Genomic DNA, 16,277 nt, shown 5'->3' on the forward strand with positions numbered 1-16,277 from the left:
ACTAGAGGGTCTTACGCTAGTTGATTTAAGTCAGTCTGAGAAAGATAAATACCATATGATTTGTGGAATTTGAGAAACTCAACAGATGAACATAGGGGAAGGGAAGGAAAAAGAAGATAGAAACAGAGGGAGTCAAACCATAAGAGACTCTTAAATACAGAGAATAAGCTGAAGGCTGCTGGGGGCGGTGAAGGGGGATGGGTTAAATGGGTGATGGGCATGAGGGAGGGCACTTTTCAGGATGAGCACTTGGTGTCATACACAAGAGATGACACCCTGGGTTCCACTCCTGAAGCCAAGACTACACTGTATGTTAACGAACTTGAATTTAAATTAAAAAAAAGTTCAAAGCAGTCTAGAGAGACAGGTATCGCTACGCTCATTGTGCAAACAAGACGAAGGATTGGATTGAGAGTGTACAGTTAGGGGATGGCAGATGCTAGATTTGATTCCAAGTTCAGTCATTTAAAAACCCCATTTTCGTCATTACTGATGTCAGTTCAGCGCGGCACTGCCTGTAGTGAATGGCCAGAATGTGGGCAGTGATCAAGAAACCCTTGATGCACGGATGTAAACACGGAGGACAAATCCCCCCACCCAACAGATGCCTGGATGAGTGGTCCTCCGAGTGTGGCCCCTGCATTAGCATCACTTTGCAACTTACCAGAAATGCAAATGCCCAGGCCCCACCCAGACCTACTGAGTCAGAAAACCTCAGGGGTAGGGCCCAGTAATCTGTGTTTTCACAAGCCCTCCAGGTGACTTTTTACACCAAACTCCACACCCGAAAAACAAACGATCCAGGGAAGATATGGGCAGAAAACACGAATAGACGCTTCTCTAAAGAAGACATCCAGATGGCCAACAGGCACATGAAAAGATGTTCAACGTTGCTCTTCATCAGGGAAATACAAATCAAAACCACACTTAGATACCACCTCACGCCGGTCAGAGTGGCTAAAATGAACAAATCAGGAGACTATAGATGCTGGTGAGGATGTGGAGAAACGGGAACCCTCTTGTGCTGTTGGTGGGAATGCAAATTGGTACAGCCGCTCTGGAAAACAGTGTGGAGGTTCCTCAAAAAATTAAAAATAGATCTACCCTCTGACCCAGCAATAGCACTGCTAGGAATCTACCCAAGGGATACAGGAGTGCTGACGCATAGGGGCACAGGTACCCCAACGTTTATAGCAGCACTTTCAACAATAGCCAAATTATGGAAAGAGCCTAAATGTCCATCAACTGATAAATAGATAAAGAAGCTGTGGTTTATATATACAATGGAATACTACTCGGCAATGAGAAAGAATGAAATCTGGCCATTTGTAGCAACGTGGAGGGACCTGGAGGGTATTATGCTAAGTGAAATTAGTCAGGCAGAGAAGGACAGATATCATGTTTCCACTCCTATGTGGATCTTGAGAAACTTAACAGAAGACCATGGAGGAAGGTGGGGGGGGGGCGGGAATCGTTACAGAGAGGGAGGGAGGCAAACCACAAGAGACTCTTAAATACATAGAACAAACTGAGGGTGGATGGGGGTTGGGGGGGAGAGGGGAAAATGGGTGATGGGCATTGAGGAGGGCACTTGGATGTTGTGAGGAATGTGGATGTTGTGATCATTGAGGATGAGCGCTGGGTGTTGTATGTAAGCCAATATGACAATAAACTTCATTAAAAGATAAAAATTAAAAAATAAAAATTAACAAAATTGGGGTAAAACTCACATCATGTAAAATTCTCCATTTAAAAGTATACAGTGTAGCAGCTTTTAGTACATTCATAATGTTGTGCAGCCCTCACCACAATGGAATTCCAGAACATTCTCCTTACCCCCCCCCCCCCAAATGAACCCCATACCCATTAATTAAGTGGTCACTTCTCGTTCCCTCCTCCTTGCAGGACCTGTCAGCCACTCATCTGCTTTCTGTCTCTTTGGAGTTGCCTGTTCTGGGCATTTCATATAAATGCAGTCATACATTACGTGACCTCTTAGGTCTGGCTTTTTTCACTTAGCATAATGTTTCCAAGGGTCATCTGTGTTCTGACACTACCAAAATTAAGGTTTGGGAACAACTGACCTAGATTTAAAACTCAGATGTTGTAAAGATAATATAGGGACAAACCCACACCTACTCATGTTGAAAAATAAGAAACACAATCTAGGTGCCTCATTGGTCACCTGTCATGCACTGTTTTAAATTAGAAACAGTTCTGTTTGGGGCACCCGTGTGGCTCAGTTGGTTGAGCATCCAACTCTTGATTCCGGCTCAGGTCATGATCCCAGGGTTGTGGGATCGGGTCCCATGTCAGGCTCCATGCTGAGCACAGAGCCTGCTTGAGATTCTCTCTCCCTCTGCCCCTCCCCCACTCTTGTATGTACTCTAATAAAAGACATTAAAAAAAGAGAAATGGTTCTGTTTTACACTGTGGTTCCATTTTCTAAGAAAAGCCCTACGCATAGCATTTTGAAAACGTGGTTAGGCATGTGCTAAAAATTCCATGAGTATCTGTCTTTAAAAAAAAATTAAGTTTACTTATTTATTTTGAGAGAGACAGAGCCAGTGCAAGTGGGGGAGGGACAGAAAGAGAAAGGGAGAGAGAGAGAATCCCAAGCAGGCTCCGAGCTGCCAGTGCAGAGCCCGACGCGGGGCTGGGACTCACAAAACCATGAGATCACCATATCAGCCGAAACCAAGAGTCGGAAACTTAACCGACTGAGCCACCCAGGCACCCCTTTATTTTTTTAAGTAGGTTTCATGCCCAGTGCAGGGCTTGAACTCATGACCTGGAGATCAGGACCCAGGCTGAGATCAAGAGTTGGATGCCTAACCGACTGAGCCACCCAGGTGGCCCTATCTGTCTCTAAGAGCCAAACTCAAATCACAAATAAATTTTCAAATACCTATCAGTGTTATCCCAGAATGACCAACTACTCGTCATATTATATGCTAATTAAGGTGCCACGGAAGGTTCTGGTTGTGAAAAGTGAGGTTTCCGTCCTGAAGCAGGTTCCTTCCTCTTGCTTCAAACTCCAGTGTATGGGATTCTGCCTTCCTTTGGTCTATGCTGTTTCTGTCTCATTTTACGGCTGTATTCCCCAGAAGACTGATGGAAAGAACACTAACTGGGCCATACAGTTGCCCACGACATCAAAGATCTTCTGCAGCCCAGGGTCGGTAGCTTTAAAAGACAAGCCTCTGTTTCTCCCATAGCTTTCAGGAAGTTCACCACAACATGCATTTTAATACGTCTTGTACATTATCCCAAAAATGCCAGGCCAGCAGCTAATTGAATTGACATATAGCAATGATAGACTGGGGCAAAGCAATAAAACAGGAGAATGAGACGAGAAGCCCTTCTGCAAGATACCTCCCCTCCGCACAAGCACGCTTCCAAATGATTGTATGTAGGACCCAGAAAAAAAATCGCTGCTTCCCACTCACGGGCAGATGCCACACCAGGGTGACGGGTCCTGCCCAGATGTGACCTCTTCCGTTACATTTCCGCCTTTGCCTCTAATATTTAACAACCAAGGACGCTTGGGGACAAATTTACCATGCAGAATGCAAGGTCAGAAATAAAACGTGGATGAAATGGACAGCTGGGTGATTCTGGAAAAAACCAAAACACAAAACCCCCTTTTCCAAAGAGGAACGCTTCTCACGGTAAATGCAGCCACGGCTTAATATTTTAGCCGTCACAAAGCTGCCAAGTAAAACATTATTAGGGGTTACTTTTACGTTGACAAATCTGTAGTCAGAAAATTCTTTGCTTGCAGAAGTCTATTGTGAGATTCAGTGCTATATTCTTGGGGTGAACCATACTAAGCCAATTTATCAGCCTTGACAGTAGAAGTCGGGAGTTACGTGCCTTGCAAAAGCTCTCTGGGTATTATCTGGGGACAAAGGCCTTTCTTGTGGGAAAGGAGGCAGCCAGGGAAAGCAGGTGTAACCAGGCTGGATTCACGGGGACCACAGGTCACCACGCACCGGGTTTCCTGAGATGCTGTTGCCTCATTAATAAATGTGTGCCGGGTTCCCAGCTCCGCTCTCTGGGGGTGACATCAGTCTGTGGTGCTGCCCGCAGGAACGACACTGAAGTGACCCGGGAAAAAGCAGGGGGAAATGGCCTGGGAAGCCGCTGAGAACACCATGGAGCGGACACATCGGTGTGACAGAAAACAGCCAACGTCGCAGGAAACCAGGATGGATGGGAAGCCATCCAGATTTCTCTGTTTAAATCGATTGGAAAAGAAAAAAACCCCAACGAACAACAAACAGGAGGCTCGCTTCTCCCACAGCTGATAAATGATTAAGGCATAGCTGGTTTTGGAAAATATGTTGTCGACTTTCTGCTTCCCACCGATTTCTCTTTGCAGGTGACAGATTCCACAGGCCAGCGGGGTGGGGGGGGGCGGGCTCTTTACCTGGGCGCGTTGCACAGAGCAGGTGGAGAAGAATCGAACGGGGAAGCTGGAATCTGAGCACCCCGTCTATCAAGACTAAAGCCAAGATTTAAAACTAAGCCTCAGTGGTCACATCTACAGATCGGGGTGACAACAACGGCCTCACACTCCACGGGTCAGGATCAGTGAGCTTGTAACAAAAATGGGGAAGTCGCGAGTTAACATCAAAGCATCGTGGGATGCTCATTGCCAGTATTCCCAGAAACAAGCTGTGTATTTCTTTCTAAGAGTTGTGCCTTAGTGCCTTGAAATTACTGACTGTCAGTGCCTCGTACATTCGAGGACTCAGAAGCATTGTCCACAGGGTGCAGAATTCATCATCGATTGGGGCCCGAACGTAGCAATCGTTAAACTGTAAAACCACAAGTACACGGAAGCTGGAGAGGAAAACGATTCAGGAGGCCCGGGAGGATCAGGCAGTTAAGTACGAGGCCTCATTTTGATACATACATGGTGTGAAAGAAGCAGAAAGATGCACGTCAGGAATGCAAGGGCGGGGGCTCCTGTAGCTCAACCAGAACTTAGGAGCGTAAACAACTAACACAAACAAAAAAGCATCTGGACGACTCTTACCTGCCATGCGGTCATGATTGTGATCAGTTCCTGGAAGCTTGTTCCAAGTCTCTCCCAAAGCGCACATCCCGTGAGCACATTCTATGTACCTGTCCAACCTTGGACTCCACAGCTGAGGCCAGGCCCCAAGCTCAGGGTGGAAGAGGACACCAAAAAGAGCCAACCTGGCCTCCGTTCTCTGAGAACGCGATCGAATGGCTCATTCTCCCCGTGAATTCCACAACGAGCCCGATGACCTTCTTTCAAAAACAACGCCTTGGGGCACCTGGGTGGCTCAGTCAGTTAAGCCTCTGACTTCAGCTCAGGTCATGATCTCACAGTTGGTGAGTTCGAGCCCCGCGTTGGCCTCTGTGCTGACAGCTCAGAGCCTGGAGCCTGTTTCAGATTCTGTGTCTCTCTCTCTCTCTCTCTCTCTCTCTCTCTCTCTCTGACCCTCCCCCGTTCATGCTCTGGCTCTGTCTCAAAAATAAACGTTAAAAAAAATTATAAAAAAAACCCAAAAACCAACAACAACGCCTCAAATTCACCCAGTTCAGAGCTGACGTTCCGTGTTCCTAGTCCCTCCAGGAGCACAAACCCCACACGATCACCGTCTTCTCTTACCTCCTTGAGCATGAGGCCCATTTACGGCGAGAGAGGATGCCCGAGGTCACCTTGGGGATGGACTTTACTCGGTCAAGTTTCAAAGCCCAAATCCTAGGGACATCTTTAAACAAACCTTTAGGTTTTCCAGTTATGCCCAGGAATGAAAACTTTCGATCACCACGCGCAGAACTCAGGGGTGGGGAGGAGGGGGTGCTGTTGGGACCGGCCTGGTCCCCAGCAGCCTGGCAGGACGGAGGAACAGCTCAAGGAGGCCCATTTCGGGGGCTTGGGCTCCATTTTGCCTCGCATGTCAGCGATAATGAGCATAATTATTCACAGCGGTTACCACTGGTGGGTGAGTCCCTGCTGTGGGCCGGGCGCTCGGTGGGCACTCTCACTCACCCAGCCCCCCCCCCGCCCCCCGTGGGTCAGAGGACATCATCTCTATTGTGCAGATGAGGAAACTGAGGCTCAGAGAGGTTCGGTACCACGTCATAGTTGTTTCACGTGTGGAAACACTGCTCTCTGACCTGAAGTCCCACGTTCAGTGCAACCACGGTGCCTCCACGACAGTCACGAGGCCTTGAGAAGCGGCTTCCGGGAGGCACCCCCTGGGGAAGGGCCGCAGGGCAGTCTCAGGCTTGACCCGAGTCAAGGGCGGGTGGCTGGAGTCAGGTGGAGGCTGAAGCCAAACCGGCCACACGGCAGGCACGTTACTCCAAGGAGACCCTCCCGGCCCCTCCCCGAACATCTCCGGTGAGACGGGAAACAAAGACAGGTCTGGGGATTTATCCAGCACCTGAGGTCAAGCGAAGGCACCCACCTGGGGGAGATTGTGAGCCTGTTGGGGCCCCAACAAGCTGAGGGCGGAAGACTCCTCGGGCGGTCGGGGGGTGGGGGGGACCGAAGGAAGCCCGAGTCTGCATTCTGGCCACCCGCGCGTGCACGGGGCGTGACACCAGGAGCACTGGCTCGCGCAGCGGAGCAGGACCCGGGGCGACCGAAAGGAGTTCCTCCCGTCAACTCCGGGAACGGAAGGCGACCCAGCCTTGGGCCCCAGCGCTGACCCAGCGGGCCCACCAGATGGGCTGCAGAAGGCAAAGGAAAGCGCCAGGCCAGGCCCAACTTGATCAAAACCGTCCTTAGTAGGGCAGTTCCAGCGTTAATAGCAAACACCTGGGATTCAGAAGGACGCCATCTGCGGCCCATTATAATTCATGTTGCTACATGTGAACTTTGACCTCTGCTCCTCCTCCCTGGAAACCAATTAAAGCCCAAATGTAATTTCCCCGAATTCTCAATAAAGAAAGATGCCCGCTGAGCTCTGGTCAGTTGAGGGGTGCGCAGGAGGTCTCTGGACCTTACCAGAGACGAGACCTTTCGCTCCTGTGCGCAGGCAGCTGTTTCCTCCTGAACCCAGTCCTGGAGGGCCCCGGGGAGCGAGGGCGGGGGGCCCCGGCCCATCAGGGGCCGGGTGTTGGCGGAGCTTCTCAGCTTCCTTACGAGAAAAGGCCTCTGGCTCTGCGTGGGGCTCGCCAGGGACCGGGCTCTGGCAGAGGCAGACAGATCCAGAGGTCAATGAGGGACAGGGAACGCGTCCAAGATAACTCTGTTCTTTCCCCCGACCCTAGCAGACAGACCTGCGAAGACGATGCCAGTTGCTTCTGCTGACTCTGAGTCTGTAACAGGGAAGACACGTTTCATCAAATGTGATAGAGGAAGGCGGTCACGGCCAGCCACCTCCGAGCCACCCAACCAGGGCTGAAGTTTGTACGAGCCCTGGTCTCGCCTCGCTGGGCTCCTTGACACGGGAGTCGCCATCAGGGCAAGCCAGAACTCAAGAAGGGTGAAGGACTGGCCCGTGGCCCCACCGCCACCCCCGTGATTGGGAACCAAAGTCCCCTCCGCTCAGAGACCCCCCGGGGAGGTGTGAAGGAAGGGGCCAAGAACCGGAAGCTGTGGGCTGACATCTAGAGTCCGGGCCTGACCCGCTATGGGGCCACTAGGCTCCTCAAACTTCAGTTTTTCTCATCTGTAAAACGGAGGCGATTGTATTTGCCCTTTCCTCTCAGGCACAATCAAATGAGAAGGAGATATGAAAGTTCTTTGCAGACTGGAGAGTGGCCCATAAAGTCTACAAGGCATTACTCTTACTACTACTTTCATTCATTCATTCATTCATTCATTCATTCATATTTTGAGAGAGAGAGAGAGAGATAACAAGCCATGGAGAGGGGCAGAGAGAGAGAGAGAGAGAGAGGACCCCAAGCAGGCTCTGCATAGTCAGCGCAGGGCTGAACGTGGGGCTCGAACTCATGAACTGTGACATCATGACCTGAGCCGAAACCAAGAGTTGGACTCTTAACTGACTGAGCCACCTTATCATGGAAGGCGTCCCTTACCACTACTTGCAGATTTTATATTTTTGTCCCGTCTCCTCTCACTTCTGCTAAATTAAGCAAAGGCTTTCAGGGGAGACGCTTCAGAAAGGACCCCACTGTTTGAAAGCAAATTGCTCTGGTCACTCTGATCTCCATGGAGCATGTACGAGAAAAGCAATGGACCCAGCCACCGATTTGCCACCCATTTCCCTGGGGGTTCTCAGCTCTCATTCTATTTTTATTTTTCATTTTGTTTTTGCTTTTCTATTTATTATATCCTATCTATTCTCGAAGCTATTATAAATCCACTGTAGAATGATGTGGGTATACGACAAATGAAAACGGCAGTGCTGTGAAGGCTGGTTAGTGTAAGAGACCACAGGCTCAGCCTTCACCCCGGAGGTTTAGCCGTTACACGGAAGGTGGAAAGATGGCCTCACTCTGCATACATCTGATTGTGCTGCAACCACTTTCCATCCATCCATCCGTCAGTCCACCCGCCGTTCTCCCCTCCCCCCCTCCCTCCTTCCCACCCATCCACCCACCCACACGCCCATCATTCCACTCACCATTATCCATTCATCTACTGACCCGTCCTTCTATCCATCCATGCTTTGATTCAAGAAGTATTTACTGCACTTCACTATGTGCCAGGCACTGTTTTAGGTGCTGGGGATGAGGATTTAGCAAGAACAAAACAAAATTTCTGACCTGGTGGAGCTTGAAGTGGGTCCTGCTGGATATTGCTGGGTGGCAGAGAGGCCCAAAATTTACCCTCGACCTCATGTCGTGGCCTCCGTGCCATACGCCCGGGGCAGAGGAGGAAGACACGTGTGTGTGTGTGTGTGTGTGTGTGTGTGTGTGTGTGTGTGTGTGTGGTGTGTGGGAGGGGGGAGGGAAGCACTGGCAGAATTTCAGCTGTAATGTTTTCGCACATGTTCTACCACAAATAAAATGTTGGATTAACGAGCAATGACAGGAAATAATTCTCTGCTGTTGTAATATAAGTTGAAGGAAGTTTGTAGAACTAAACGGTTTAAAACTGGGGCGGTTTTCCTGCCTCCCAGAAGTCGTGCAGGGACACTGCTCTCTACTGAGAAGGCTTCAGGCCACAGACGAAACCCAAGCACGGCTGTGGCCACGTCCATGCGGCAAACACACCGGTAGGACTGAACTGCACAGCTCCCGCACTTGTCCTCAGCCTCGATGCGTGGAGCCCAGCTGCACAGAGCTCCCTCGAAGCCTGCAGCTGGGAGGAAGCCCAGCACTTTTCTCTGACCACCACCTCAGGATAGACGCCCTTCTCCTCTTCCTGAGGCTTAGCTGCTGCAAAGCAGTGGCATTTTGATTTGAGGTAAGTAACAGAAAAGTGGAAAGGCAGGGGCTTGGGACCTGGGGACTCAGCCTTCTGTCCTGGGGCTTCCAGTTGGGTTGTTTTGAAAATGTAGGCAGTACATTTAACTTTCTGAGCCTCAGCTTTCTTATCCTTAGAATGGGCATTTTAAAGATATGTGCGATACCCGACAAATGACACCCAGGTGACTGATGAACGAGGACGGTGGAATCCAATCCTTGAGGGTCAAAGTCAAGTTCTCCCATGTGCATTTCCCCCGAATGGGATATTTAAGGAGCAGTGGCCATGCTGACCCATCTCCCCAGCTTGACCTCTCTGTTTTGTGTCCAGCTTAAGAGAGGAGGGTGATTCTACTGGGCTCTTGGGCAGGGACTCTGAGTATTCCAACTCGGCATGAATTGCAGACAAACGTCTATATTTTACAGTGAGCGACACCCAATTACACAGAGAGGAACAAGAACGTTCTCCATAGTGATGCGCCCTCTTGAACTCTTTTCGAGAATCTCTCCTGCCAGTTCATTTCCCTCTTATGATAATGTCGGGATGCAGCCAACTAAATTACTCTGGCTGGGTAATTAAACTGGTTCTGGGCGGTAGTGTTTTAATGTTACTAGAGTTCTTCATTTTGTCGCTGTTCCCCCTTTGTCCTCTCCTTGAATAAAAATGTCCATGTACCCCCCTATACTTTGAAGAATGACGTGAAGCCTTTCCCAAACTTTTCATTGAGAAAACAATAATCACCTTTAAATGAAGAGATAATATGGGGAAATGATTTCCCACAATCCCCTTCTTACAAAATCCCCTTCTGATAAATGTGTTTCATGATCTCAGTTCCTCAGGGTTCGGGGGCGGGGGCGAGTTTTAATTACACGGATCCTGCACTATTCTTCAAGAAAGCAACTTCTACATAGAGTAGAGACTTCCCAAATACATCCAATTTCTATCAGTTCCCACCACATCCCCAATTCTGAGGAATCTTTCACTGAGCAGTTCATTTTAGTTCCTTGAAACACATTTTCAGAGAGAAGTCTCCTCAAATAGAAATCCAGTTTCCCAGCAATGTGAGCTAGAAATCCCCGGGGGGAGTCCTCCTGACCTCATTTGGTTCTTTAGGGTTCAGACTGGATTGTGTCCCAGAATGTGTTCCCTGCCCACCATCCCTTCCCACTTTTTTAAAAAGAATGTTTATTTATTTTTGAGAGAGACAGAGAGAGAGACAGAGAGAGCAAGTGAGCATGAGTATGGGAAAGAGGGAGACACAGAATCTGAAGCAGGCTCCAGGCTCTGAACTGTCAGCACAGAGCCTGACGCGGGGCTTGAATTCATGAACCGTGAGATCATGACCTGAGCCAAAGTCGGATGCTCAACCGACTGAGCCACCCAGACGCCCCAGTCCCTTCCAACTTCTGCTCCCAGTTCACAATGAATTAGTGTTGTTGTTGGTGGTTTTCTGAAAGTGTGAAATGGTCTTATAATTATGTTTAGACATGCCTCATTTTGTACAGGCATACGCTTCTAGAAGAGGTGCCACGAAACCCAGGACCTTATAAATAGATCAGATCAGGTGCCTCTGCGGTGAGCCTTACGGCACCAAAAACGTCCCCTGTCAGAGTCCTGAGGTTCTGTTATGTAATCAGGAGTCTACTTGCCTGTCACAAGTTCTTAGAAGTCAAGGTTCCTTCTGGGTCTGTGCCCCTACTCTGCTCCCTAGGACCTGGCAGGCACACAGGGGCACAGTAAATCCTAGTTGAGTAAATGAGTGGTTTCACTATGCTTGGTTGCCTCACCCCATTTCCTGGCAGCGGGCTTGTCCTGAGTCAGAGTCACGGGGGGAGGCCGAACCTGGGCGGAGGCCATCCAGATGTGCTACACGTCCAGACAGCTGTGTAGCGAGCAGGTATGCAACGAACGTTTCCTGAATCATTAAATGGAATTGAAGGAGCCAATTATACAAACTTTTGAGGACACAGAACGGCAGTGCTTTGTGCTTAAACACGGTTATCTGATCCAGTTGTGGACGTTATTCCTGAACGTCCAACCTCAGCTTAATGTAAATCGTTTACACCGCTGGAGAGCAAGGGGTCATGCTCATTTGAGTTTCTTAGCCTGCAGTCTCCTGGGTGCACACCCTGCAGCTCTGCACTCTCTGCTGGCAGCCGGGGAGCACATCCTTTGCTTCGGAGCCATTTGCCAGTCTGGATTACACAAAACCCAAAGAGCCCCAAGCCTCACCCTTAGCATCAGCATGACAACTCTGCAGTAATTCCTTTTAGATACCCACCCACGGAGTGCGAAAGGGCTCTTCCGTGGCTCTTTGAAGTTGAGTCCTCAAAGGATGCTTGGTGTAAGGAAAGCAAAGCGACATCCTAGAGAGAACAGCATTTTGTACATCACGTACGCAAAGCTGGGAGGTGAGAGTGCGGGGCGCGCAGCCTGGGGTGCTGATGTAAGACACCTCTCATTGAATCCCTCATGCCTATTAACTACAGCAAAATACACCAGACTTTACACCCTGTCGCGCTTACTTAGGTTTTCCAAGAAGCGTGTCCTGCCTTTATAAAAATAGACACAAACCGCTTAATTTGGCAAGCCATAATAGCTTGAATGCTAGTGATCTTAAAAGTGAAGAAATCTCGGGCTGCCTGGGTATCTCAGTCAGCTGAGCGTCTGACTCTTGATTTCATTTTGGTTCATGATCTCCCGGTTCGCAGGATCGAGCCCCACGTCAGGCTCCGTGCTGACAGCGCAGAGCCTGCTTGGGATTCTCTCTTTCCCACTCCCTCTGCCCTCCCCCTGCGCGCTCTCTCTCTTAATAAATAAATAACCTTAAAAAAAGAAGCGAAGAAATCTTAAAAGGGAAGTCAGGTCATAGTTTTGCTTTGCCTAAAACCCTCCAACGACTTCTCATTGCCCTGGAGACAAAACCACATCCCTGTCTGGTGGACTGGGCTTTGCTTGCTCGGCCGCCCCCCACCCCCCTCGTCGCCAGCAGGCACCAGCTCCCCCGGCCCCCAGGCCCCACCCCCATCCGGATCCAGCCCCACGAGCCCCTGGTCTCTGGTCCCCTCCACCCAACTGCACGACCTCCCCCCTCTCTGGGGACTCTCCATCCCCCTCTTCCTTTTGCTTTTTGCTTAACTGTCACCTCCAAGAGAGCTTTGCCCCAAACCCCCTAATAAAAGGGGGGGGCCCCTAGCCCACGCGTTTCCTTTCCACCCTCTTCCTGTGTGTCCTTCAAAGCACTCCTTTTAACTTGTGGTTTTTAATTTATTGTTTTTCAAGTCTGTCTTCCCCAAGAGAGTGCAAGCTCCAGGAGGCAAGAAGGGGGTCTGTCCCGTTCACGGTTGTCACGCTGATATCTGAGCATCAGGGCGTATGATATCCCGCAGGAGCTGGGTCGGTATGAGCCTCAGACTCAGCTACATTCCCACCATGAGAGGCTCTCTGACTCCAACTCTTTTTAACAGAAAACTTCCTGCCAAAAATAAAGGAAGCTCTGAGAGTAGGTTTTGAATGCCAATACTGCTTTGTGTTTTTTTTTTTTTTTTTTTGGTCCACTCTGGGAAGTGACATTTACAACGACGCTAAGTAATCTTTTCCAAAAGTGTTCAAACTCTTCACATTTTTCTTCCTCCCATAAATGTGGCATGCTTTGTCCTCAAACCCTTTCAGACCAAATGCTCCACGGAGCTCATTAATGGATGGTCTCAATTGAGTTTAAACTCCCACACGAATCCCCAGAGACTGCTTTTGCCAAAGAGTAATTTCCAAGGCAGGTCTTCATGTTAACTATCCACAGACATAAAACACATGCTCGCACACACGGCCGGCCTTGCAGTAATTAATGGTACAACCTGTACGGAACCCCCCCCCCCCTCTCCAACTAGCCTGTAAGATGTGACCCAAGTCGTAACACCCCGTTGTAGCAGGACTGCATGCCAGCGTAGTTTTCCCAGGGCTTTGGGTCCCATTTGTCAATGATGGCAGGCGGCGAACGTTTCGGAGTTGGGATTCTGGAATGCCTCGATAAGGAATAAACACGGTACATCAAGGGTTGTGCTTTTCCCCTCGAAAACATCCGCGATACTTGGTTCTTTGTGATTCGGGAAGATCTGAGTATCATTAAAGCAGTCACCGATTCGTCTCTGTTCGAGGCTCACCTTCGAGGCTACGACTCAAATAACATTTTTTAATGTTTGCTGCCGGTGCCTGAAATCAGTGGTGCAGAGGAAGTCAGGAGGAGGGCTGGTGTTTGGACGTGGGCCGGTTTACAACGAGCCATTCACAGAGAAACCGTGGGCGAGTTGCTGAGGGACCTTTAGTGGGAACGAAAGTGCTTTCCAGCAGCTGAGCACAGGGCTTCTGGAAGAGGCCCTCAACGTCTCGATGGTTCCAACACCCCTGTGAGCTAAACAATAATAGCAATACTACCACCGTGTATTTGTGGAGTGATTTACAATTTACAAAGACACGTGATCTCATTTAATCCACTCCGCTGCTCTCGAGGGGCCCCTGTGAGGTAAGAGAATGACCACGTTGAGATAATACTGCAGATTAAAAGCAGCCTGGAAGGTCTCCGATGGGTGATGGATGGCTGCGGGTTGCCTGGGCGGCTTGACCTCCCCCTCACTGTGGACTTTTGTGATTAATTCACCCACTTGCTTTAGGAAGTTTCTTTCCATCTGAGAAAATTAAAAACACCACTCTCTGGACAGGAATGTGGGATCATAAATGAGAACCAAATAGAAGAGATTTACACAAAAGCACAAGCTCAGCAAAAGAGAAAACTGAGAAATTGCTAATAAGATATAAATCAAGTAAAGGCTATTAGCAAACCCCTGGTAAGGGGGGAAAACCCTTTGAAATGATTTGCTGAGCTCTTAACAATAGCATTTCTACCTGTGAATTTCGAGTATCTCCAGGGTCATTTGGCTCCTATCCTTAAACACCGCCATGAAGACTTTCTCAGTTGAAGGGGTTTACACAAAATTATAGGGAGTATCCGAAAGTAGGTCTTGCTGTTCGTGCCTCCGGAATCATATAATTTTTAGAGCTGTAGGGTTTCCCTCCTCTGTGTGTTCCCCATGACAATAGGCCCAGGGGTCAAAAATATTTGTTGACTATGTGAACAAGTAAGTGGAAGGATGGGTGGAGGTATGGATGAGATGATGAAAAGATGGAGAGATGGATGAATATGGATGGATGGATGGATGGATGGAAGGAAGGAAGGAAGGAAGGAAGGAAAAAGACTAGCTCACTCATTTTCCTGATGAAGAATGGGAAGACAGAGGGGTTACTCATTTGCCTGTATTACCCAAAACAATTGGTATACTGTAATACCCAAAACAATTGGTATCAGAACAGGGGCTACTCGGTCTCTTCAATCTCAGTCCAGGGTTCCCAGTCTAGATTTTCCTCTCTTCCGTCTGCCAAGTTTATCAAGAGTTGTAAAACATACACAATATTAGTCACTGGAAACCACTTGTGGGGGGAATAGAGGCTAATGTTTGGTGCCTATTTGATCATCAGGGAAATTAAGGAAACAGAGAATTTTCTGTAGCCACTTGGAGTTCATCAGGAATGAGAAAGCCTGAAGACCACTCAGTTGTATGTTCATTTCCTACCAGCTTCCTTGTCTGAGATTCACGCAGCAAGCTGGCCAGTGATGCTGGGGTCTGTCTGGCCAGTATTCCACGGGAAAAAGGAGATACCTACAGGCCCCTGGCCCAACCTCACATCCTAAGAAGGAATTCTTTGCCCCAAATGCCCAGCAGATAGTTATCTTGCCTCTGCCTGGACTGTTTACATGACAAGAGTCCTACACACTTTCTCAGAGAAGCCTGTGTCCCTCTTGGGGAGCTCCCTTGTTAGTATCTAGGGTTTTGCAATATTTCATTTCCTGTTGCTGTTGGCCTAAGGTACTAGCACTTTGGGCTCAGGTTCTTGGCTTCTGTTATTATAGACTCAGAGCAAGTTCCTCTACAAGGTCTTGGTGACTCCCTTGAATCATGCTGAAGACAGAACCAGAGGCAAAAAGCATGCATCCCCGAAGGCTCCGCGCTAATGGCGGTGAAGAGAAGCAGTAACTTGCTAATAAGGTGACAAGGAGATGCCTCACGAACACTTCTCATGCAGGGGCGATGTGCAGCGCCGCCCAGTCTTTGTTTTTGGGGGGAATGTGATGCCCTAGGAGCCAGCTGAGGAGCCCCCCAAAGCTGCTGCTTGCCAAAGCATAACTGCGTTTTGTAACAATCCATCCCTCTCCTGGGGCCTTTATGCCTCTGGCAGGTGTCCCCCCCTCATGCCAGGCCTGGCCCCCGCCAGTAGGTCTTCAGAGAGGCCAGTCTTTGGGCTGTAAGTCCGGACTGGCTTCCCATGGTAGTGCGGCCTTCAGCAAGCCCAGAGAGGGAGCTTCGCCGGGAAAGTGCCGTGAAGACAAGCACTGGGAAGGTCTCATTCAGATATAAAAAAAGGAGATGGCAACAAGTGCGTGTTCTCCTTTCCTAATGAAAATCTCCCCACATCAGCACAGCACTCGGGTTTGGGATGGGCTCGTGGAGGCATCGGGATCTAATCAGAACCTGTACTCAATCACTCCACGTGATGTCTCTTTCCACCTCATCTGAATGGTCCCTTAGTGAAACTATCTTCCCTTTTTCCTGGGTGAACCAAGTCTAGAGTTTCTGAAAGGCATTCCATGAGAAAGAAAGACGTAATTTACTGACAGGGAGCAGTCAGTCATGTCATTGAAACCTCTCGGATCCAATAAGGTGGATGCATCAGATGTAGGGACGCTGGTACCTGCCCCCCCCCCCCACCCGCCCCGGCCCCGTGCTATCGATGTATTTCAGAGACGTCATTGGGCCAACCCTGAGGGAAGAAACACTCCCCAACTAGCACGTTCTGAAGGACG

The 16,277-nt window shown here is 49.3% G+C and overlaps 1 protein-coding gene across 1 annotated transcript in view; it reads right to left on the minus strand.

The window, feature by feature from the left end:
* Positions 1 to 16,277, minus strand: part of ADAM12 (ADAM metallopeptidase domain 12) — a 299,802-nt gene that overhangs the window by 60,383 nt on the left and 223,142 nt on the right. The gene's annotated exons all lie outside the window — the stretch shown is intronic.

This window comes from Herpailurus yagouaroundi, unplaced genomic scaffold (genome assembly GCF_014898765.1).
Source record: "Herpailurus yagouaroundi ecotype Mexico unplaced genomic scaffold, PumYag 163, whole genome shotgun sequence".
Classification (NCBI taxonomy): domain Eukaryota; kingdom Metazoa; phylum Chordata; class Mammalia; order Carnivora; family Felidae; genus Herpailurus; species Herpailurus yagouaroundi.